Source organism: Orbicella franksi, chromosome 5 (genome assembly GCF_964199315.1).
Source record: "Orbicella franksi chromosome 5, jaOrbFran1.1, whole genome shotgun sequence".
NCBI lineage: Eukaryota > Metazoa > Cnidaria > Anthozoa > Scleractinia > Merulinidae > Orbicella > Orbicella franksi.
Genome location: NC_138149.1, coordinates 16,759,465 through 16,784,791, shown reverse-complemented (window position 1 = coordinate 16,784,791; position 25,327 = coordinate 16,759,465). Strand labels below are relative to the sequence as shown.

At 38.7% G+C, this 25,327-nt stretch overlaps 1 long non-coding RNA gene and 2 pseudogenes across 1 annotated transcript; 1 reads left to right on the top strand and 2 right to left on the bottom strand.

The window, feature by feature from the left end:
* Positions 1-9,222: 9,222 nt before the first annotated feature.
* LOC145486671 (uncharacterized) lies at positions 9,223-10,868 on the top strand. Its single transcript, XR_014049323.1, has 2 exons — positions 9,223-9,590; positions 10,695-10,868. It is a non-coding gene; the product is annotated as an uncharacterized LOC145486671 (long non-coding RNA).
* A 3,192-nt stretch (positions 10,869-14,060) lies between these two features.
* Positions 14,061-14,796, bottom strand: LOC145486670 (uncharacterized; annotated as a pseudogene).
* A 2,715-nt stretch (positions 14,797-17,511) lies between these two features.
* On the bottom strand, positions 17,512-21,837 carry LOC145487832 (uncharacterized; annotated as a pseudogene).
* Between the last annotated feature and the right edge of the window lie 3,490 nt (positions 21,838-25,327).

Sequence of the window (25,327 nt, the reverse complement as noted above, 5' to 3'; positions counted from 1 at the left end):
GGTTGTCTTTGAAGATTAAAGTACGTTGATATAGACAAAGTCAATGATATTCCTAAAATAGTCGTTGTTGCCTGTGTTCTTCATAACATCAGGTTGTGCAATGAGGATAGCTTTTTGGACTTCATGGATGACCAAGATGATGAGGTGAATGGGTCCAAGTATTCTTACTCCTAACACCCCAGCAGTTCAGAAGCATACAGAAATCATGGAGTATCTAACAGTAAAAAGCTCTTGACTGTTGTAACTTGTATGTGTGGTCCAGATGAAAATTCATTGCAACATAGGTGATAGCTTGCAAACACAGATTTGATTTCTGTCTGTTGTTTTGTGCCTCCAAAAAACTGAAACAACAGGCAGATATATGTCTGCCTTAACAGGCTACACACTTGGGTTATTTTAACAGAACTTTTAATTCCATCTTGTCAGATGATTCAGCTCAAAGTGTGAGAGCAAATGACACTACATCTTTTCAAATGAAAGTGTTCTCTTCCATTTCTGTGCAAGAGCTATGATGTATTATCATTTTTTCTGAGCTGCATCCAGTCTAAATGAACTAAATTGCACAATCTGATTGGAAAGATGATCCAGATGTTTTCAGTTGGAATTAATAAACATCTTATCAACCAAACTGGTTTGGCCAGTTGTAACAATATCATTCTTATTTGAAAGAAAATGAATACTTGAAAAACACCTTATAAGAGACAGACCATTTAATTTTTGAGTGGGGAGGGGGGTGGGCAAGTTTCTTAGCTTGAAGGTTTTTCTCTCTTGCATATGTGCATTTTTTCTCTTTTAGCTTGATTTTTTTCTTTCTTAGGCTTGTTGTGCATGATATTTTTTTCTCTTCTTTTCTTGTGCAAGAATTGTTTTTTGTAATTGACAAACCCCCCGATCAAAATTTAAATGGTCCATCCCTAAGTAAATTGCTTGTTACATGACGTACATGTATACTGATTAATCCTTGTCTCTGGGGTCAGGCTTGTTATTTTAGCTGGGCATTTCAGCCTTGAATTGCTTACTGTAGCCAGAACTCTGAAGGTTTGCATATTTTACAACATTACAACAACAACAACAAAAATTCAAACCTATAGTCCTGGGTTTATTTGATGAATATTATTATAATTATTATTGTCAGACATTTGTTTTTCAGTATGCCTTTGCAATCCCCAAAATATTCCAAAAGAAATTTTGGGGGTTGAATCTTGTGATGTTGGTATTTTGGGAATGGAAAATTTTGCCAAGTACTTTTCTGAGAAATATGGAGGGCTTATTTTTGGAGAACAGAGGGGGGGGGGGGGAGTTTGTCATACAAAATTTCTTGTACAACAGTGTAACCAGATATGAAAACATGGAAAACATGGAAAACATGGTATCCGTTGGGGGTTTTATGTTAGGCTCTGTGTTTTTTTTTTTTGGGGGGGGGGTGGAATTTGGCCAGGGGTATTTTGGGGGGTATTAGTCCATGAAATGCACATAAACATGGACAATAATCACCTGCATTAAAAACGTTTTATTTATTCTAACATTTTTCAGGCTTTTTGACACCTTTGGAACTTATGGCAGCAGTTTGAAAAATGTTATTCAAGTATTTCATGATGCAGAGACAAGCCAAAATGTTGATAAAACAATAGAATTATTTACTGCTATAAATATTGCCTGATTGAAATATAGTTACAGTATGCATTGAGGAACAAAATACATAACTTCTGAAGCAAATATAATTTGTATTACTATAAAATCAAATTTATATCATTTCAAATAGATTACGTTTCTGAGAAAAATGCCATTCCTGTAAAAAACATGCTGGGAACAAATATGACAATAAATATTCTGAGTACAATTAATATGACATTTGAGCAAGTATCCAAGCTACAGCCAAACATATACAGTTGTTCACTGTTGAGACCCCTCGGAACCTCTAGCATTCCCCCAAGTACCTTCATTTTTTCATTGTGGAATGCCTCAAACTTCCCCATTTTTGCTCATGGATGTTATGTAACATCCATGAGCTTAGGAGGCAGTCGGGTGGTGCTCGATCACTCACTCCTTCCATTCTAATTAATTTATTCATTAAACCTGGATCAAACAATTTTCTCCTACTTCCCCTGCTAAGTATTGCTTTTGTCCAAGAGTGCTCAGTCATCTTCAGGGAGGTTCTTTGATGAGGGGGGACTAGAAAGGCATACATTTTTGCGTGATAAATTAAGAGCCTGGGTATGAGTTTATCAAACACCTCAAAGATTGGAGGCGACCATTTCGGTTTCATGTGATTTTCTTTCGTAAATATGTTGTTTTTTGCCTATCGGCTTTTGCTCACACCTAGATGAAGCTGTTAGAGGTATTTATGACTGTGGTCATGTATCGTTCACAACAACATGGTCAGCGAGGTCAAAGAATTGATACAAGACACCTGGGAAGAAAGGCCAGAAGGTGAGATTGTGATCAGCTTTTTTCCTTGGCAAGAGAATTTGATGCTTTCCACTCGCTTTCTCTTGTTGTGTAGTCGAAGGTAAGCTTAAATTCTTGTTAGGTTTTGGTTTCATTGTTTCTTTACTGTTTGATTTTGTTCACACCCATTGAAATTCTGCCTGTGTTAGTATTGCAATTAGCTCGAAATTTGTAAGCTTGTTTTTAAATACTTAGGGGAAAAAAATTCGAATTGCCTTATCTTTTAGTTTTGTTGTCGTTCACATTACATTTCTTTTCTATTCCATGCAGTTCGACCAAAGTGAAAATTTCATCACGGATGATATGCAAGGCAGCCTACATGTACGATTGAGTAAATATAGACTACAATATTTTGGTGATAGATGAACAATTTGAGTCTAAGAGATTGTGTAGATCTTTTTTTTTTTGGCGAGAAAGATATGCTGTCCAATTTTGTCAAAAAGCCGGACGCGTGGTGGCTGGTGATAGAGATTTTTTTTTGCTCCTAGAAATGAGAGATTTAAACAAAGTGACATCAAAACTTGAATTATGGAGAAGAGAATACTTGATACTTGTCAACATAGGTATGTTCTGTAATCATTGTAAAAATCTATCAGTAGAGACATATCTGCAATCCTTTTGAATATTACTGCATTGCTAGTGAGACTTGCACAAACAATTACCAAGATATGTAGGAATAAAATACCATGATTTTTGTCTCCATGAAAGAAAATTATTATTTTACTTGCATGGACTACAATATGTAGTATCCTTGCATTGCACCGAGTTGGGGACTTTTTCCTACAGTTGACTAAAGGTGCACTATTTTCAGGCTAGAGGTATCATAAGACTTAAAAGGGCAGGCATTTCAAACATTTGATTATTTATCCCAGAAATAAGATCTAGCGGGCCACATAAGGTTTGTGAAAGGGGTTTCAGGTTAGAAGCTTCATGTATGTGAAAGGAAAGCCTTTCCTGTTAAGAACACTGTTAAATGGATAGGTCTTTGACCTTGGGCCAGAGCCTCCTTGTATAAAACTTTGTTATTTCCCTTCCTCCTTCCCAAAGACATAGTTCTATAGAAAAAAAAACCTTATAAATTGTAAATGAAAACATTCCCTTCACTTCAGGTTCATGATTGAAACAAAACTGTCTGAAATCATTCTTATAATATTTAAGGAAATACTTTTTTCTATAGATTTCCTGTTTACCTGCAAGCTACAATCAAGTTGTTTATGTTTGACTTAGCTTAGAGTAAACAAGATTTTGCCAATATCCATGTCTCACTTAAGTGAAATTGGGCAAAATACTCTTGCCAGTCCTGGCATTCTCAAGTTGATTGTCTAAAATAAATTTCAAAATCATGTATTGTAATTTTTTGCATAATAGTAATCAGTGTTACACAGCTTTTTCATAATATTGACTGAACAAGGACCATAACCAATTTACCTTGACCCAAAATACACTGCTGTCTCATATACATAATTATATTGTCAATTTTGGGCTGACTGGTAAATATGGTGAACTCTCATTTAATTATTTCATTTTGAAACAGACTGTTGTTATTCTTTGACACTACATTATGTACAAGTTAATACGATAACAATGTTCCAATTCCAATCAAAACTAATTATTCATTTTAAAATTTATAAGCTGCTTGTGTAAACAACCTATTATTTGATTTTTGTATTTCTTTTCTATTTCGAGCAGTCTGGCCTCGAGCCCTGGCTGGGAACATTTTATTGTGTTCTTGAGCTAGACACTCAACTCTCACAGTGCCTCTTTCCACTCAAGTGTATAAATAGGTACCAGCGAATTTAATATTGCAGGGTAACCCTGCGATGGACTAGCATCCCACCCAGGGGGTATAGAAATACTCCTAGTCGCTTCATGCTGCAGAAACTGGGATAAGCTCTGGCCTGATGGGCCACTTGGCTCATATGCAGACTTTACTTCTACTTCGAAGTTGCTGTTTGCCTCTTTTTTAGAACAAATGCTTGTGCAAAACATTTCAAATGAAAATTACTTGATTTCCAAGAGAATGAACGTACAGGTGACATGCATTTTCATATGACTAGTTTTGCAGAAAGACTCGTTTTGCCACAGAGGCAAAAATCAACTATTCATCCAGGAGCTGGCTCAGGGAGCCTTTGATTTTCTGAAAAATGCTAAAGTCAGCAGTTTTGTTCAAGATTCAAGGCTAATTTTATCTTGGAAAAATTAATGGCTACCCCCAGGTTTCTTTGTGGATTCTAATAACCCTAGCTAAGATCTACTTTTTCTATGTTTTCCACGTTTTCCTAATCTGGTGGAAACACATTTATATTAAATAGAAACTGTTTTTTATGAGCCTGAGACACACCTCAGTCACTAACGTTCAGTTCTGTGATGGAGCACAGCTGCATGTTTGCACAAGACTAGTCTTCAACTCTGTGTAGGGGGCTTTATGCGATCTTTGTATGTTGCAAACATCTAGATCAAAATACTTGCATGTCAAGAGAAACCTGTTGACACTTGCTTTTTACTGAAAACCATTATAGATGCATTTAAAGGCACACAAGTTGAATGAGTCAAGCAATTGGATGAGTTAATTTACACTTGCCAAGAATATCTGCAGCTTGATTCTCAGCAGGCTGTTATGTCTTCTTCGAGGACCTCCCCCTGTCTGTTTCTGAGCTTTGCAGCTATTTTTGTGAAGAAGGATTGAACATGGCAAGAATTCAGGAACTCCTCTAAGGTGAACCGCCTAATTCTGTCCTCATTTTTAGTGATACAGTAACTGCTTCAACTTTATGGCCATCTCCTGACCTAAGAAAAACTCTTCTTCAAGGTAGTTTCTTTTGTTTTTCATTGAAATGAGTGGCCTTTTTCGTCACTTTAGGGCCCAGCCTTCAGGTTTTATTTCATTAGCAGGGGCTGGAAGTGTAGAACTTGCTAGGGCCAGGTGAATACCATGATTGTCGCTATAGCGTATTTTGGCCTTGTCAAAGAGGTTTTCTCTTTCAGGAACAAATCAACATGAAGTGTACTGTAGATGCTTCTTCAGTAATTATCTCAGCATTACCCTGTCTGATGCAAAAGTGGAACGCCTAAGAAAATATAAGGAGTTTGAATAAAACGCTGCTTACCATTACCTCTTGCACACTGCTTTTCAGTCTGCTGCCTTTTGCAACTTTTGATGGCATTTCGGGCAGCAAAAGACAAGTATAATGCTGAACAAAAAAACAAGTTAGAGGCTTTTTATTGGAATTCTATCCCCATTTTATTTGTAGTAAATTAAAACTCTGCAGAAAAACTAATGGCTGTCAATGAGCTTAGAATAGTTGATTGATCTCTTTTCAAAGGCACAAAGGGTGTTGTGTAAGAAATTCGTTTTAAACGGTACAGAATTCGGAAGACTTTTAATTCTCTGTTAATTTCTCCAGCCCCGTCTTTGTCTATCTATTCTGGGTACGAGGGTATCGAGTGTGGGCTTAGAAATAACTAACAAGGGGGTGCATTACCTAACCTCAAACCCCTAAAATCGTGCACCAAACTCTCATATTCCACTGTGATATAAGTACTAAAAGTCCAGAATAAAAGCTTATAGCAGTTGGCATACTTTTATTTTATCCTAAATAGTAGACCGTTGGTGAGGTCCTTAGGGGGAAGGAGGGGAAGGGCTGTGTATCCCTTATCCTATTAATTTTTGGCGTAAATATCTTGTATCCTGTTAATTGCAGCTTAAGATTTCCTCCTCAATTAATGTCTCGTTTTATCTGATCTAAACCTGCTCTAAGGTGGTGAGGTGACTTCCAATTTGAGCAACAACAGTTGGTTGGGCATCAAGGGCTCATTCTTGTTTGGATCACTGGACACGGTAGTAATGGGTCAGCAATTCATGATACTCTCAACTGCGCACATTAATGTGGCCAGACTTTTGTCATCAGTAATTTGCTCTCACAGCAGGGCTTGTAGAATCTTCCTAATGGTTCAGAAGCATCTCTCCCAAATGCCTCGAAAGTGAGAACCATTTGAAGGGCTGAAGAACCAGTTGATGTTATTTTGTAACAGGGAATCATGTATCCTTTCCTGATTCCAATCTGAAATAGCGTCACACAACTCCTCACCACTGGTTAAGTTTGACCTGTTATCTGTGTAGATTTCCTTCACTTGGCCTCCTCTTGCAATGAAACATCGCAAAGCCAATAAGAATGAGTGTGTGCTTAGGCTGTGTGCAATTTCGAGGTGCATAGCACGGATTGCCAGACGTGAAGATCACAGCATATCTCTTTAAGAGGCTCCACCCACAACGGACTTGGAATGGGCCAAAGTAATCCATGCCTACTGATGTAAAAGTTGGCTTCTCAGCGAGCACACAACTTTCTGGTAAATCAGCCATCTTCTGTTGGCAAAGTAGTGCCTGGCAACAACGGTAACTGACACACTTTTCTAGAACACTTCTTGCAGTTGAACTTCCTTGGTTGATCCAGAATTTCTGCCTAACTTAGGCTAGGACATGCTCTCTACTGGAATGGCCACATGCCCTGTGGTAATTGCCAATGATCACTCAGGTAACGTGATCTTCTTTTGGAAGAATAATCAGGTGCTTTGATTCCATGAGTAATGATGCTTTGCGCAGCCGACCACCAACATGTGAAAGCCCATCAGACGATTGGATCGGCTTGTACAGGCAACTACTCTTCTTAACTGGTGTTTTGGGATGGTTGAGCTCCTCAGGGAAGGCTCTTCTCTGTACGTGCTTCAGAATTTCTCTCTCTGCTCTCTTGATCACTTCAAGGGTGATGTATTTTGGAACATTGCGGCTTAACTCGTTCTCCTTGCCTGCCTTCAGAAGTCTTTCTCCGTAGCACAGGAGCCAGGCAACAACTCTCTTTAGATAGATCCAGGAAGGGCATTTCTTGAAATATTGCAGCAGTGGACAGCTTTGCTTGCCTAGTGACAACATGTACACTTTAACCTCCATCTTCACCTCAGGATCTCCCTCGGGGACATCGTTAATTGCTTCTGTCTGCATTGGCCATGTGTTCGGGCCTCCAAAGGTTCTCCAGCCCCATTAACCAACACCCTTGACTAAGGAAGACGTCTGCTGTCAATCCTCGAGAGGCGTCATCAGTGGGATTCATGTCGCTAGTTACATGGTTCCATAGATGGGGTTCAGAGCCATTACGAATAAGTGTGACACGATTAGCTACAAAGGTGTGATGTAGCGGCGTCAACTCTGATAGCGGAGAGATCCGTGAAACTAAAAGACTAAAGACTTGCAGCTTCCACAAGGCTCAGGTTTATTGTGCCAACTGTTACAGCGATTCTGTATGGTAGGACGTGTTAGGGCGACCACTCTAGTAGGTTCTGAGTTGTACAACAATAACTGGTGGTTCCCGTCGAATTTCTGTGAGCCTTATCGTTTTTTTACATGTGCTCGTGATATTAAGCTAAAGTCACGTGGTAGCTAGCGGAAAATCATTGTGATGTAAATGCGGTAAAAAGGGAAATGCATAAAATTCTATGAAGTAAAAACGAGGCATGCGGGTGCCATTACATGTGGTATTGCCTCGTTTTGTTCATCATGTAACATAATACTGCAGTGCTATTCAGGCGGTGTGCGTCATGACCCTCAAAGGTTCATGAGTAAAAATGTGACTGTAGCTCATTTCAATCCAGACACGGTCGAGTACACATCTCCCAGGAGTCATTACAGTGAGAGTAAACATTTGAATCAAAACGCTGCTTCCTTTTCTGAAAAGTGTTACAGATGAGAGTAGTTTAGATCATTTCAAAGATCTCACAGTGGCTGTAGAGATGCATCTTGTTGGCTTCACAAGGCAATTTCATTAAGTTTATCGCGATTTAGCAATGATCAAAGGTGTGATTTTACAGGATTTTAGCCGTGTAAATCTCCGGCTTCTCAGAGGGTGTTCTGTAGTTATTTGTTAAGCTTGAGCTTATGGTTAAGATTATAAGTTCTATATAATACATTTTCTCCCAGAGTGAAAGAGATCTGTAGTTCTTACTGGATTTACCTAAGTACAAATCAATTCGACCATTAGTAGTGTTTGATGGACTTTCACTGATGGACTTTGACTGCCAGGCAAGGAAAGGGAACACAAACATTGGACAAGGTGAGAAATCTTCATCATCTCTCGTGTCAGTTTTATTTTTCTTCGACTAGTTTATTTCACAGCCATTGACTGCAAACAAATCTTTCATCAGGAAACAAGAGAAACAGATCAAAAGAGCTGAACAGTGACGGCGCATTGGGGATTTAACCGGAGCAAGAAAGCCACTGGCTGGGGCGGCAGAAATAAACCATGATCATGTCTGCAGGTTCGTTGAAGTGAGTTTTACAGTACGAAGAGTTCGGATTTTATTATTTACATCACCGTTTAAAATCTCGTTAAAATAATTGTCTAGACCTTCAACTGCAGTGCTTTAAAATATGGTATATCTTACTATTCTTCTTAGACTTGCCGACAGAGGTCTATCGATTACGTGGTTGCTCCATATGAGGCAGATGCCCAAATAGCATACCTCACAAAGAATGGTTATACCGATATTGTGATTTCCAAAGATTCTGATCTTCTAGCATACAGATGCCAAAACAGTATGTAGAATAAGTCACGTTGTTTTTCCAACTGCTAGAGTATCATGCCCTCTATACATGACATCAGTACACCCCAAGGGTCAAAAGGCATCACCCCCTTTTTTGTTTATTACACTAGGTCCAACTGAATTATACATATATTTTTTTAATCATTCTATATTAAAGACTGAAATGCATACATTTAGTCATTTCCACATGAAGTAGCTCTAAGCAGCATTTTAAAAAAACCTCAGAAGTTGTTTATGTGCACCAATAAAGCTTAGAATTTAATAATTTCAAAATTATATTTTATTCAACTTGTCATTTGCCTGCCCTTCTTTTCTCATTTGTTCACAGGTTTTATTCAAGCTGCAGCTCAGTGGTGCATGTCAAGTAATCAAGCTTGAAAAGGCATTGGCCCACTTGTCAATGAGACAGGAAAGTTTTCTTAACATGTGTATTGCTGCAGGTTGTGACTACCTTTCAAATGTACATGGAATCAGGATTCACTTAGGAAAAAAGCTTGTGACAGAAGGAAATAATTTCTTGGCTGTTCTGCAGAGCAATAAATATGCCCCAGGTGAATACACCAGTGGATTTCAAACAGCCAAGGCCATCTTTCTGCACCAGACAATGATAAATCCTGCTCATGCAACAACAATCCCATTATCACCATGGGAAGAAACTCCTGATTCACAATCCCAAACATCCTGTGGGATATATCCACATAGTTATTATACCTAGTATATGTCTGTGAGAAGAATACTTCCAAAAACTCCAGTTTTCGCATGAAAGCAGGTGAAGCCTTATTAGTGCACCCTATTATTAACATGGTTAATACCCTCTTGCTGGTTAATACCCTCTAACTGGTCTTCCCTCTTGCTGCTTGTTTTTTCTCATAACCGAAAACAAACCCTGCTTATTACCATATTAAGTCAGCTTCTGCATATTAGGGAATTTGGAAACTCAAAATGGACCCAACATATTGTCGTGTGAGAGAATTTCATGTTTATTTATGTCTACAAGTCTCCTGCCCTCCCCCTCCAAAGAAACTCAACATATAACATTACATTAAACTCTTGTCTTTTTTTTACTAGTAATTGTTCAAGTCAGCATGACTTTATATACTAGTACTATTAGTTTCCTTAATATCAAACATGATTAGCCTGCTGGCAAAAGAATATGCTGTTAACCTGGCTGTGGGTGATGTTGACCCCAAGATGAAGACATCCATTGCAAATAATTTTCCACTTCCTGCTTAGGTAAAATATGTTTCAGCTATTGTTTTCTAATTTAAAAGAAAAAGCTATGCCTTTTTACACATTTCTTTAAGGTTTAGCAAACCTATGTATACATGTGCAGAAAAAGGAAACTATTTGCAAGGCATTGTCTTTGTGTCCTGTCTGTGTGCTTAAGTGACAATCTAGCAATTAAGTACAAGTTATATTTTAAGAGTTGTTGAATTAGATTTTTTGTTTTCCCTTAAAATCTTGGGGACAGGACAAGAAACACATAATGATCATGAGGCATGACATTCTGTCAAAGCATTTCCTTTTGACACATTTAATAGGCTGAATGAAATTTTTGTACTTTCCATAACAACTTGTAACTACAAACTGAACATGGTATGACCATGCCACACTAAAACTAAAACTCTAAAGCTGTTCCCATCCTTTTTTTTCAGGCAATTTTGTGGCAGCCTAGAGACCTGTGCTTGTCAGTTGAAACTATAGACAATCTAAACATTAACTGGACTGTTCCTTCACTTCCTGTATTGACAATCGAATTTGAGAAGTTGCATGTCAATAACACAAGGACAATGAAACCGGCCCTGATCAAGGCAGAAGATACTGACTGAGTAAAAGCAGGCGATGTAATAATTTGCACCAAATGGTGTGATTTGGTAACGGAAAGTGTCCCTTATTTGGTTCTCTTGGAATTTAGACAGTCTGAACCACCAGAACTCAGTAATGGTTTAATAATTGATGTTGTGGATGACAATTCAAGTGACAAGGACGGCAATGATTATTCAGCGTATACTGTTCCTTTTAAAGTGCTCAGAGTAGCGTATAAAGGTAGACAAACCTACCTGAAAAAAGCATATGTGAGTTTGGAACAAAAGCAAGAGGTAATAGCAAAACTTCAACGATTACGACCAGAGTGCAATAACTGTCCTCATAAACTTTGCAGTGGCTGGAACAAAGTGGGTTACATTACCAAGGAGTTAACAAGTGAGCTACAGCCCCTCATTGACAATGGCAATATCAAAGTTAATGTTACACATATTTGCTTCAGAGCTAACTATTTGCAAGTTGGCTTTTACTTCACATTAAATATTTCTAGAACAGGACAGTGGAGCAAAAAGGTTTTCAAGGCTGCTAAGAAGGCCAAATAAATTTAAAACACCTCATGTTCAGACTATATTTATTTCTGTGTGATATTTTCTTTACCATTTTGGTAGAGTACATTAATGCCTCTGCAACAAAGTTCCAAAAACTCTATAGGAATAAATGGCTCAAAATTGTGGCTAAACTCCAGATACATGTACTGGCAAAACAAATTCTGCATTAAGTCTCATCTCATGCATGAGCGCATTGATGGCAATAATTTGATAACTTTGGCAATTGAATCTCCAAAACATTCCTGAGTGCCAATACAGGTGACAAGAGGGTTCTGTTTCCCTGCAAGGACTCTGGAGTATGAGTAACATCTCCAGGATTTGTGGACCCTTCAGATGGGCACCCTTGAAGTCCTCTGCTGAAATAGTTAATGCAGAGGTCCTCTTCTGCTTCTTCCAATGTTTTATACTTTTGGCAAAGGTGCAAGTTGACCTGTTGTCTACATGCATCCCTGTTAAAAAAAATAATAATACACATCTGGCTCAGTTGCGGTGCAAATGAACATAAGGGTAAATCAAATATCATGTGTTCTATTATTCTTATCACAAGTCAATAAATTCAGGTATGTACAGATTCTTCAAAATATTAGGACCATATCACTAACATAGAGAGCAGTACTTTTTGTTTCATCACTGTCACATTTTAGGAAATTTAATATCCAAGATAGTTCTATTTGAAAGATGATGTAATGGAAACTTGCTGTCATACTTGTAATATCCAGGATTGATGCCCCATCCAAAAGTTATCTGCTTAAATTAATCTGCTTGTACCAAGGTTTTAGCTGGAAGGGTGTCCATGCTGAACTCCTGGAGATTCGCTGGAGCCTTGCGGGTGTAACCCTTGTCAATAATGTCTGCCATGAAACACTTGTAGTCGCTGTACAAGTCCTTGTAATGTTGTACTTTCCTTTCACCAGAAAGTGCGTTTTTCTGCCGGCAGTTTGCTGTTTAGGACTGGTTCTTTGCGATCTTTCAAAGGTAACTCCATTTTATAGTGACCATCTCTCAATACTACAGTACGTTCCAACTTGCAGAGGAAACGAAGCTCTTCTTGTGACATTTCAGGTTTGTCATCAGCACTGGATTCATTGAAGCCACTGTTGTAAAAATCCTTCACCATCTGATGAAATTCAGGATCAGCCTTTATAAAGAAACTTATTGCATGTGGGCCCTTGTGATAACGCCCTAAAGGACCATTAACCGTCTGTCCCTACTTGATCGGGAAGCATAAGGACCACCGTTTTGACTGCTTCACTTCCAAACAATCAAAGATAGTGGGAACATCCCAGGCTATGAGAAGACCTATTTTGGCATCAACCTCAGGTAGGTATACTCCACAGAAGTGTGGCCACTGGTCAATGTCACCCTGTGTGGATATGTCCTCCTTTGAAATGGGTATTTTCAGTCTCATATAAAGTGCTGGCAAGTCGATAAAGACATTTTTATCCAGATCAGAGATGAAAAGATCTTTCACAACGAAACTTTCAATAAGGCTGTCTTTCTTTTCCAAAGTTGTTAGGGAAATCTGAGTTCGTGTACCACTGACCCCTAGCTGTCTCATCAAGGATTCTGTGCAGAATGTGGAGGAACTACCACTGTCCAAAAATGCATAGGTAATCACAGGGGGACCTGTAGCTTTCAACCAAACTTTGACCAGAACAACAGCCATGCCTATTCTCGAACGGTCAAGATTAACCATTCTGTTATGAATGCATGTGGGCTCTTGTGGCGAGGTACTTGCAGAAGGAATGTCAGATGGTTGAATTCTTCCCACAGTGTTCGTGTGAAGAATTTTGGGATGTTTCCTGGTACAGTTAGCAATGGTACATGTTTTCCTTTCCAGGCGTTCTTTTGCCATGTGATTGGAAGACAAACAACCAAAGCAGAGGTGTTTTGATTTCAAGAATTGAATCCGATCTGGATACAGGAGGCATCTAATTGCAGAAGGAACATAAGAACTCCTCAGTGGGAGGAGTTAACCAGAGAGTGGCACATCAGGAGGCGACCTCTGAACATTGCCTACTCGTGCAGCAAGACTTGTTTTACCTCTACCAGATCTGTTCTGCTTGTCCTTTCATTCGTTCTTGGGCTTTGTGTCTTCAGTGATCTTTCTGAATACAGGATTGGCGGTTACTCTTGCTTCATTGTCCACAAATTCAGCAACGTCACTGCACATAACAGACCTTCTCTTAGTTTCCATGACATGATCGACTAAATGGCACCATGTTTTTCGTAAATTAAATCGAAACTTCATAACAAGCTTTCGTATGGTGTCAGGCTGCTCAAGCTTGGTCAGGTATTTGCTGTATTCCATCACGTTTTTGGGGAAAATGGAACACCTACTGCGTTGCAAGCATTTCCACAATGTTGCTCTGCTATTGTTGTAGTGGGTTTTGGTGGTGATGCAGCCCTAGCATTTCGTGAAAAGCCCTCTCACTCGGCAGTGAGGACGCACCAGAGTGTTCAGACTTGGCAGCACGTTTTTTCCTGTTAGTTGCTAACGAACGCTGATGCCATTTTGCTGCTTTGGGATTTAAGATAGAACAACCAACAGCTGTTAATTGACCCTTTGCTCCAACTAGCTTTCTTTCAAGTCGATAATCAGTGCTTCAACTTTCCCATCACCCTCCCTGGATTCCAAGCTCTTTGGATTCAACACAAACGAACACAGGCAACTTCTGTAATTAAAGATGAAACTTGTTCTTTAGCCTTAGACTTGGCAAGTTCAGTTTCCAGTGTCAAACGTTCCTGTTCTTGTTGCAAAGGTAACTTTTGCTCCTCTAATGATCGCCGTTTCTCTCGTACAGCCGCCTCAGCCTCCAGCTCTGCAATACGCGCTGCCTCCTTTGCTCTTGCAAATGCTAAGGATGACGTACCACTCCCGTTTGAACCACTATGACTCGAAAGGCGTGATTTCCTTAACGAAGACTTAGATGTGGCCCAAGAACCAATCTAACTTGTTGAATCTTCAGGATTGATCTGAGAGTTCAACCTGAGAAGCTCCTCTGATCTTTTTAACCCACTCTCTTTGATAAAAGACGTTTGCACGTGAAGACTCTGAATTTAACTGCTCTTGACATCTTTTTATGCTAATTTCATCCTGAAGATTCAACAAATAGGCGAGATGAGATTGTTTAAACGATTCAACAGCAGCCAGAAAGCTGGGCAACTTTTTCTTTACAAGCTGAACATTTTCCTCACTCAACAACAGCACATCGATTTCGTTTCTCCTAACACTAACTGTGGAAAGATAGCACAATCTTTCATTCTTGATTCGACAAAGTTTCTTGCAGAGAATGCCTTCTTGATCCAGTTGTTTACTCAGCATCCTAGGGCGAGCACCATCCTGATCACCAGAATCTTTGACTTCATCACCGCCAGAATCCATTGTGTTCTCATACAAACTCTACAATTTCAAACTATGTTACTGCGAAAAGGCGATTCCTTCCTGGCCACATACAGCAACTGATTCCAAACATCCAAATGAGAAGAGGTTTGAACTTAAAGAAACATAAAAAATACAAACTTACAAAATGTAGAAATATACTGCTGAAAAGCGCCTTAAAGCGAAACGCAATGAACAAAATAACTCCAAACTCACATTGTACTGGCGCTGTTGGCCGCAAAAGGCCAACTCTATATAGGTTTATTACACTAGATGTATTCTCGTTGAGGTCTACAGTGAAACTAAAAACTGCAGCATGCGTGAAAACTAAAAACCTAGAATATTAAACAAGATGCACATTATACTAAACGCACAGGAAAGTAACATAAAACAAATTCCCAAAGGAACACTAATGAACCCAAAATAAAAGAGAGTGCTAGATTCTACATTACGGTCCTTTAAGTTCAGGTGAGACTCAACAAACTGCTTGAACTGACTTATGCTAAAGGAATTCAAGGACCAAATCTCCAACTCATAAGCCAGGACCTTTTGTTAGGGCTTTCTTGGTTCTTTCAATAACTGACATGTTTTTGATGAGCTGATTAGAGAACCCAAACACAGGGGAAGGGGTGGTATGAGGTCTCCTCTTGCTCTTGCTTATTCCTGCAAGGAATCATTTAAAAACTGCTTACAAAATTTCTTGATCAATGACTTATTGATTGAAAAAATGTTGTCGGAAGGAAAATATTGATCATAAACAATATGACTTTATGGAATGATGGGAAGTGTAAAAAGGTGTGTGCGAGATCATGAGTGTTCAAAATTTCTTCCTTGGGGCATTACATGATCACCAGTCAGTTTCCTGAAGTGGTGATTTAGAAAAAACGTGAAAACTGCCCATGCCTTGGGTAAAATTATGTTCAAATTACACTTAAATGTGAATAATACTTGAACACTAGACATCTTTGAAAGTGTGGACTTCAGCTTCTAAATGCATTTCAATTTAAGACAAATTTTCTTTAAAGTGGTATTACGATCAAACTTTTTTAGGTGCTTCACATAGAATTCCATGAAAGAATAAAAACGCCATTTACCATTTGTAATTATCTGCATTAGTTCCGGAGATATTTAACTTTGAAAAATGTGTAAAATATGCAAATGAGATGATCAATGACGTCACACACTCAACCCAATATTATCAAGTATATAAGTAGAGCTATCTTGGCCAATTTTCAGTACAGACCATTGAAACTTGGTAGGCTAATAGTTCTGCAGGAAACACACCTATGGCGATAAAAAAAATTCTGTTCCCATTACAACTCACTCTTTTCCAGTCCCCACCCACTTGATTTCAATATGTTAGTGATTTTCAGCTTGAAAAACATTAGGCGAAGCCTCAAACTTGAGCTAACATATTTATATTCTTGCTGGATCATGCATATGAGGCACAATTAGCAAATATCAAAATGGAATGCCAAAGGTTACCAGAAAAGCTTTAAATATTGGAGAGAACTGGAACCCAGTATGTTGCCATGGTAACAAAACTGTTAAGCTCATATTGTGGAGCACATTCAGTAGAATCTTACTGCAAAGAATCAAACATTTCTGTTACAAATTGGCTGAGATATCATTCATCATATCTGATCAAAATTTGGTTGTGTGTGACATTATCACTCGACTAATTTGCATATTTTAAAAAACTTGAACATCTCTGGAACAAAAAGAGATATTCGAAAATAGTAAACAGCATTTTTCTTCTCATACAGACTACTTGTTTATGTTTTAAAATGGCTTAGGTAGGAAAGATGCAATTTTCATTATAGCACCACTTTAACATTTCTTTCATCCACCCATCCTTTGTTGAGACTGGATTTGCTATTTGATTCTTGGATATAGTGATATAGTTATATTGAGTTTATTTAGATTTCCTTGTTTTGTTCCATTTATTCAGTTTGCTCAAATACCTATTGGTGACTCAATATATGCAAGGTAAGCATAAACCAGCTTTTGACTATAAACAAGACACATATCTGCATGAACTTGTGCTTGTTTCCTGGCATATCCAGCTGTGAATGCCAGAATTTTGACATGATGAAATCTCAGTTGTCTTTTGTTGATTGTTTTACAGCTGTAGCATAGTACAAGCAAGTAAGCATTGTATATCCCTGGTCTAAATTGAACCCTCTGTCCATTGTTTACACCTGGTCTGTAGTCTGCATTTTACATTGACCAATTAAGTAATAAATATTAGAAAGTAAGAAAGGTTCTGACAGTAAAATCCGAATTTTCAATCTATTTGATTGCATTCGTGTCCATCTATCTGGCCAAAAGGATAGCAAAGTGGTTAGGGATATCTTGTGTTGGCTTCATTCCCTCTTGCAAAGGGTTTTGTGTTTTGAAAAAATGGGAATTCTGATGGAAATTGGTGTTTTGTGGGAATTCGTTTTTGTCAAGGTTTTTGAATAAAGAACAATGTTTATTAAACAAATACTGATAAATTCTGCGCTATGTTAAATTGAATTGTTGTTTTTCTTTGTGAATGTCAAAAAATAATTGTGTTTTCAAAGTATATGATAAAAAGTGATATCCCAATATTTTGATGTTTTTTTTAAATTATTAAGAGTTCTTACTTTATGAAGTTACAACTGAAACTAATGGTAATTAATGTTGGCATACTCCATGTTTTGCTTCTTAAATCTAAAAGAACTAATTTGAGGTTACAAGTCAACCTGATGGCTAGCAATTTCACATGTAATTTATCATCTAATATCAGAAAGAAGTCAACAGACGTTGTAATGACAATTGTAAATGTGACAACTGTAAATGCTAAGATGATGAATATGTTTTTAACAAATGGAATACGTTGCCATACTTTGGTGATGTCTGAGTAACTAAATATCAGATACTAGATAGAGCTCTTTCTTGTAAGAGGGTAACAACCGATTGTAGAAATTGTAATGAAGTTGGAATTTCTGAAGGTGGAATAGGAGTTCATGAGCTTTCAATTTAGACACTGTTATATCATTTATGTTGTGTCACATTACCATCCAGAAAGAGTTCTTTTATGTCATGCATTATAACTGTAACTCTAAATAAGAAGTATAGAAGACGGATTTTGAAATGTTTACAGTTGTCGTTTTCTACATTGAAAACAAACCGTGTAAAAGAAAACGCAATTGTGCTTTTTGCAACACCTCGTGTTTTAAAATTGATGCAAGTGTTTCATCAGTCAAATGAAGTGACTGCTCCCTCTCTGTGGTTTCTACTCTTACTGTGAGGAAAAGGCCCACTTGACACTTTTCTGCCTTTATGGTTCTGCATTTGTGGCACTTTGCAATTCTTGAGCATGTAGTTTGCGGAATCTTTTTCGTGCATTTCGGACATCTGTGAAACTCGTCACACTTTGTGATGGCAGTAATCTCTGATCATGACGGTTTTCTTTGATGATTTCTTGGTTTGGACTTTTTCTTTGTTGTTTGCTTTAATTTGGGTCTTCAATGTTGTTGAAAGCTTCTTTCGTCAGGACCAGACGTACACTACCAAACAACTCATTTGGTACGAGTGTCCTTTGATTACATATTGATGTGTGTTTCCGACAGATCAATCAGTATTGTTCCAGTCTGGTTGACGATTGTGGCAGTTGCAAAATTGAGCTGGTTTTTGCCAACTTTGGTCAGTTCTGTGATATTTGCAACCTTCCCACGAATGGCTACTTTGTCCCACTAGTTCTTGCTCTTGAGGATTTCCAGGACAGACTACAGGTCTTCTTCTGCTGTTCTGATTTCCAAATACTGAGACGTGTATTCGGAAGGTTGTGGTACCGAGACATATGTGATGTCTTCAACTGAATTTTCTCTCCATTTGCAGTAAACATGAAATCTGTAAGCTTAATCGGTGTCCAATTTGTTTGGCTTTGGGAAAACAGCTGCCATTTGTGTTTTGAGTAAATGAGAGCTTCTTTCGTTTCCTTTGCTGAGGTTTGCAGTGTAAAAGTTGCGTAATCCATAGTGTTCTTCTTGTTCCTCTTCTCGGGAGAAAGGTGATGGACATAACCTATAATGCTACTGGTAGCTGGTCGTTTTAAACTCTTGTTAGACATTTTCCCTGCTTAAAACTTTACGACTCAAATGGGAACACACGTCAAAGAAATGATCAACTGCTTGCTTGTGAAAATGTCAGTAAACCACGTGTATTGTTTTTGATTTGTGCGAATGCTTTGATGTCATGTCATACATTCTTCACAAGAAGGTGACGTGCATGAAAACTCGCTTTTTACTCTCCACAATCTGATATTGCAGAAATACGTCTAACAGAGATACGAATTTGACAAAAGCAAAAGATGGTGAACATTGCAAGTCCGAAAGTAATGCTTCCTTTCAAGGACAATGCTTGATATAAATCCACCATTTTATAACCATGTGCATGCTCCCTAATCATGTGCATGCACAGAGACAAGAAGACGCATGTGCATTTTAGGGCTCAGACAGCAATGTTTAACCTTGCGCTCCCTTTGGGAAACCCAAGTAATTATGAAAGTGCCCTCGTGAATGGCGGTAGCTGCCAGTTTTGCCCCATGGCGAGTTTGCCCCCACCGAGTTTGCCCTCACATCGACTCAACTTGATCGAGTTCGCCCCCAACCAGATCAAGTTGTATATAGAGATTATTCCTCGTTCTTTTATCCACTGCCCTATTAGATAACTGGTGGTGAGGAAACTTCGCTTGGTGGCGAGGTGACTTTGCTTGGTGAGTTCAATGGTGGCGAGATGACCGGTAACCGTTGGACTTTGTTGCTATGTGTGTGCCAGCTGCAACAAGCAAACAATCATCATCTAAGCTTGTCAAACATACATAGACTGAAATGCTTCTTCGAAAACGTTTAATAACTTGATAACAACTACATAAACGCTAAAAGTTGGGGGTGAACTCGAAATAGGAATTTTATAGTGGAGGCGAACTCGCCATGGGGTGAAACTGCTATCATTCTGCAAGCACATCTGAGTGTGGTAATTAGATGATGATGATGATGCTTGTTTATGGATTTACAGTGTATGTAACATGAAACAACATCCCGATATCTGCGTCTTCATGATGAGTTGTAGTTTGCCATATCTCTGGGAATTTTTCATGGTATCCACACGTTCTCCATCCTTGAATCCTCCAATGACCAGTTATGTGTCCTTGGGAAGCCTTCCTTTGCAAAGACTGCACAAAGATGTTGTTATTACCTCTTGAGTCTGTTGTGCTTGACTGGCAGACAGACCGGTATTTCCCTGGACAGGACTTGGGTTTCCCTAAATGAATGAAAATCGTCTCCGCTCAGTTGAGCAATTCTGTAAAGCCTTTCGGAGGAGATGTGACAAGACAATGGTTTTGGGTATGTATCTAAGTCACTTGCTTGGGGAGGAGTGATAAATGTGTTTTGCAAAGTTGTATGTGAATTGTGGTCAGGTAGTAGTGTATGTTTGTGTGATGTATTGGTGTGTTTACCAGTGCTGTGGTTGAATGCTTATGTGTTCTGAGTTGGTGAATATGAATGTGATGTGGTGTGTGTGCATGAACTGTGGTTGAGTAATGGTGTGTTATGAGTTGTTGAATATGTATGTGATGTAATGGTGTGTGTGCATGAACTGCAGTTGAGCAATGGTGTGGTCTGAGTTGGTGAATATGCATGTGATGTAGTCGTGTGTATACGTGAACTGCGGTTGAGTAATGGTGTGGTCTGTGTTGGTGAATATACATGTGATGTGATGGTGTTTGTTCTTGAACTGTGGTTGACTAGAAGTGTGGTCTGAGATTGGGATGTTATGGTGCTAATGTGTTTGGCTATGCTGTGGATGTTAGGTGTTGTGGTTTTTGTTACCGTAACAGCAACATGGTGAATTGCTGGCTCCTCGCTGTTGGATATCTTAATCAGTTCTGGTTTGCATGGACAATGAAGGATTTTTCAGTGATTTTTCTTGTTATTTGTGTTTCCAGGGGCATTTTGATATATAATTTGTTGCAATAAGTATTCCAATAAAGGGAATTTCAAAACATTCATATTTGTCAGAGTTTTTCAAAAGGTTTTAAATTTTAGTATCAAAAGACTCCATGGTGGCAAGTTAATTAAATCAGACTTGAAGGTAGGCAAATTAAAAACTTAACATGGCTCCTTGTGCAACCTCTGGGGCATGGGACATTTTGAATTCTAAAACAATCTTGGGTGCAAAATTATTAGCCCGTTCAAGGATCTCAGTGGAAGGGGAGGGGGGCGAGCATGCTGATGCATATTGCATGTGGCTCTCTACTAATTAACTGAACTTCTGGCACAAGGTAGACCACAATTGGTGTTGAAATGCTCCACGTTAGGGTCCTATTAGGCTATCTTACTCTTGTCCTACCAAACTAGATTGTAATAATGTTCCCTGCAATTTTACATTGAAAAGAAAAACTTACACCTGACATTTATTAAATGAGAGTTGTGCTGTTTAAAGTTAAAGATTATTGAGAAGAACATTAAAATGCAACTTCACATGCCTCAATTTTTAAGCAGTTGCAAAACATCACAAAATACTCTCTTCCACCTCATTGCTTTTTGTCCAGTGGTGAAGTAAGCCAACAGTTGGTCATTGCGATCAACACCACCCATGTATTTGTTGTACCCACTGATGGGCTCAGGCTTATGGGGCAAGTCATCTCCAACAGCATTGCCATGGATTGTGGACAGTGCATACACATCTCTTTTATCTTTCCAGTGCACTGCAGTCATTTAGCCCTTTGTCATATTGACTTTGTGGAATAGGGAGTCATTCAGGTCAACATCCCCCTTTATTGCTACAGGAACACCCTTTCTCTTACCAAGCCGGGTGTTCCAGCGTCCAAGAGTTCTTGAATAGCTGGGGAGAGGTGTAAAAGTTGTCAACATAAAGCTGATGCCCAAGTCCTTGATAATCTTCCATAAGATCATTCACAACTCTGCTTGCCAAGCCTTTCTCCACATCATTTCCCTCCTTGCCAATGTAGATTTGTAGGCTACAGTAGTACCCTGTCCCTGCATCTGCCATAACCCACACCTTTATACCCCACTTGGTTGGTTTCATGGGCATGTATTGGCAGAAGCCTCATCTGCTCTTTATACCAATAATTTGCTCATCAATTGAGACTTCACACCTAAGGTTGTAGTGCTCCTTGCACTGCCTCACAATGTGGTCCAACAGTGGTCTCAGTTTGAAAAGTTTGTCATTTCCAGTGTTGCTTCGATTGTAATTAACATGAAGGTAGTAGAGAATTTGCAGAAATCTATCCCTACTGATTTTGGAAGGGAACCAAGGATGAGAAAGTATGGGGTCTGTAGACCAAATGTCGTTGATATATGAGCAATTTATAATCCCCATAGCAATATTCAAAGATAAGGCCATTTCCCCAAGCATAACATTTTGATTTGTATACCTGTTTGTCTCAGTGCAGAAACGGTGTATTGCATTTTCATCAATAAACAGATTGAAGTATTCTTTTGTTGAATTAGCAGTATTAGCTTGCCTTGATGGTTAAATGTCTCCAAGAAAAGCTTTCCTTTCATTTGGATTTTGCTCCTCACCATGAAAACTTCTCCAGTTAAAGTTAGCTGGAACTGGTGGAGCTGGTCTTGGTAGCCTTGCTGGAGCTGGAGCTGGCCTTGCAGGAACTGCAAAATTCCTTCGTGAGGCTGAGGAAGCTGCTTGAACATTTACAACAGTATGTGTGTTGCTTTCACTGACAAATTGGTAAGGTACATCAGAAGCTGAGGAGCCTGAATCATCCTGAAAGCAAAATTAACACCATGATATTTTTCCCAGGAAAATGCGACATGTTATTTTCAACGTTAACAATTCAGTCTCTAACAATATTGTATGAATAAAAACTAGACAAATGTGGTAGTAAATGGGACTAAGGACTCTGGATGCTCCCTGGGATAGCAGCGAGAGTGGGTGGTAGCAACACATCCTGGACAGGTAGTTAGGTGGTTGGCGAACACACCCTGTGAGCAAAGTGGGCCAGTTAGCATACACGACCCCCAAACCACAAACAAAGTGGGGCAGTTAGCAGACACAAACCCCAAAGCAGAAACTCAGGCTGTTGGTGGACGCACCCGGAGATAATGAATGAGGGCAGAAAACCCTTAGGCAGTTAGCAGACACACCAAGTGAATAAATTGGGGTGATAGCACACTCACCCAGAGAAGGAAGCCCCCCCCCCCCCCCCAACCTAGCTACTTAGGTAGCTAAAAATAAGGTGGGGTAAGGGACCCACCCAGCCTGATGCAGGCAATAGCTAAGTGGAAGGTGTGCACCCAGGCCAGTAGTCCAAATTTATTAATAAGGAGGGTAGAGGAGGGAAAGGAAACACTGTACACTAGCAAAGAAAAAATATGTGACGTGCCTAGCATGCTACTAGTACAAAGACTGGTGTAACATAATATGTTCATGAGTATTGTTTGTTGAGACCGAATATGCAACAGATGGTAAAACTGATAGCGTCATAAGGATACAGTAGTAATAGGAATAACTATATTGACACGAGCCTTAAGAGCGACTCTCTATAGGGACTGAGTGAGATTGAAAAAATGTGGCACAGGGTTGGAAAAATGGACCCCTTGGTATTTCGTCCAGAGATAACCTATGGTATGCTAAGAATCGTGATATAAGTCTTAGGTTTTAGAGTTTTTACATTTTTGAGAAAATTACGAAAAACCGTCGACAACCTGTGAAGCCAAAAAATCAGAGAAATGAGATCAAAATTTCATCATCAGATAATCGAACTCGTGTGAAGGTGCATAGCAAATAATGGTTTTCCTTAGTTTGTAATTCTATTTAGGAGGTATTGCTAAGCTGCCTTAATGATATTTTAGACTTACAATTGTAATTCTGAATTCCTGGAACTTTGAAAATCAAAAATTCCATACCAATTTCAAACATCTCAAAACATACTCGGTATTATGTAGAATTCTTTGAAAATTCAATTCTAGCAAGTACAAGAGCTGTTTTTGAACGTGATATAATTTTTTTCTTGGCAAAAGTTATTTCTGAGGCGAGTGGCCCCATGCAAGTTGACCCAATTTGACCTTTCCAAGAGATTTTGTTTATCCGGGAAATGTAAACAATTCAACTAGCCTTAGCTCGCTTTCTGAGCAAACCATTGAAAAACCCTGCCATTTCCTTTTAAAACTACCCACCTTCCAAATGGGTGTTTGAAGGCAAATAATTTTGATGCTCTCACTTAATTTTTCCATTGCTTTCTTGTTACCGCGCTTTATAATTTAGGGTCATATCTTGGCATCGAGCTTGTACGGCGGTTCCAGGCTAAGCTTGTGCAACACTTTTCTGGAAAATCAATGCATATGATGCAATATCTACCTCTTAGTGAGCAACCTCTTGATAGTCATTTAGTTTCTTGTATAATAAAAAAATTCCTAAGCGCAAGACGTAAATCTCAGTCTAGTGAGCGTAATGCAATCTTTCCTTCGTCACTTCTGTACCAGGTGATTAATTTTTTTTCTGACAGGGGAAGGGGAAAGAAGTTTTCCTATGTAAACAATTTCTTTTTCTTGTTGATGTTGCAGTGTTTGCACCAGAGCACGCCATTGTGGGAATCCCGTGTTACAATCAGAGATGGCTCCCAGAAAAACGAAAAAAGGGCCCATTTGGCCCTTTCCTTTTACAAGACTGCAGGCTTAACACAGGCATAATTTTTTAAAAGCCATCCCAGTGCTCGAAATTGAGATAGATACGGTTGGCCATGCAACAAGCATTTCATCCTTGGCGACCAAAAATTCTGGTTTAGTCGCCATAATACGGCATAATGGCGGCTACATTTCTCTGTGTTGACGATCAATAACAGTTGTTTTGTCACACATTATGTCCTTCTAGACAATCATATTGAAAGTTCTTTGCTTCTAAAACATTCAACATAAGAAAAGAAGTCAATCCATCCTTTTGCTTTGCTGTACTGATTCTCTCACATCAGAAAATTTGCAAATGGCTGACCGTGTTTGAAATCGCCCTATAATGCATTGCAAACCCTTGAGCATTGACTACGTCATGTATGCGTAAGGATTCTTCTCTTGTAATGCACGGATCCTTGATACTAGTATCTGATTCAAAAGAAACTTTTGTGACTGAGGCAGGTTCTGGTGTTGTTAGTGAACAACGAAACAGACTTGTAGCCACAATAAAATTTATTTATGCAGGAATACAGAAATTATACAAAAGGAAAAAAAAGGGTGATTGCAAACTGAAAAGAATAAATTAAAATAGCAAATCACTAAAAATATTACAATAACATAATCAAAATATAATACAGAAATAATAGTAAAACTTGAGTGTTACAATGAGCATTCACTAAATTCCTACAAAGCATTGCATGACACTGAGTAAAATATTAATCCTCTTATCTGGCACTAATAAAAAGCTATTCTTAGAACTAAATGTGAATTAACTGAAAACAAGTGAAACATAAACCAAATAATAGCTCAAAACAGCAAAACAATGAAATAAACTGATCTTGCTAGCAATTTGA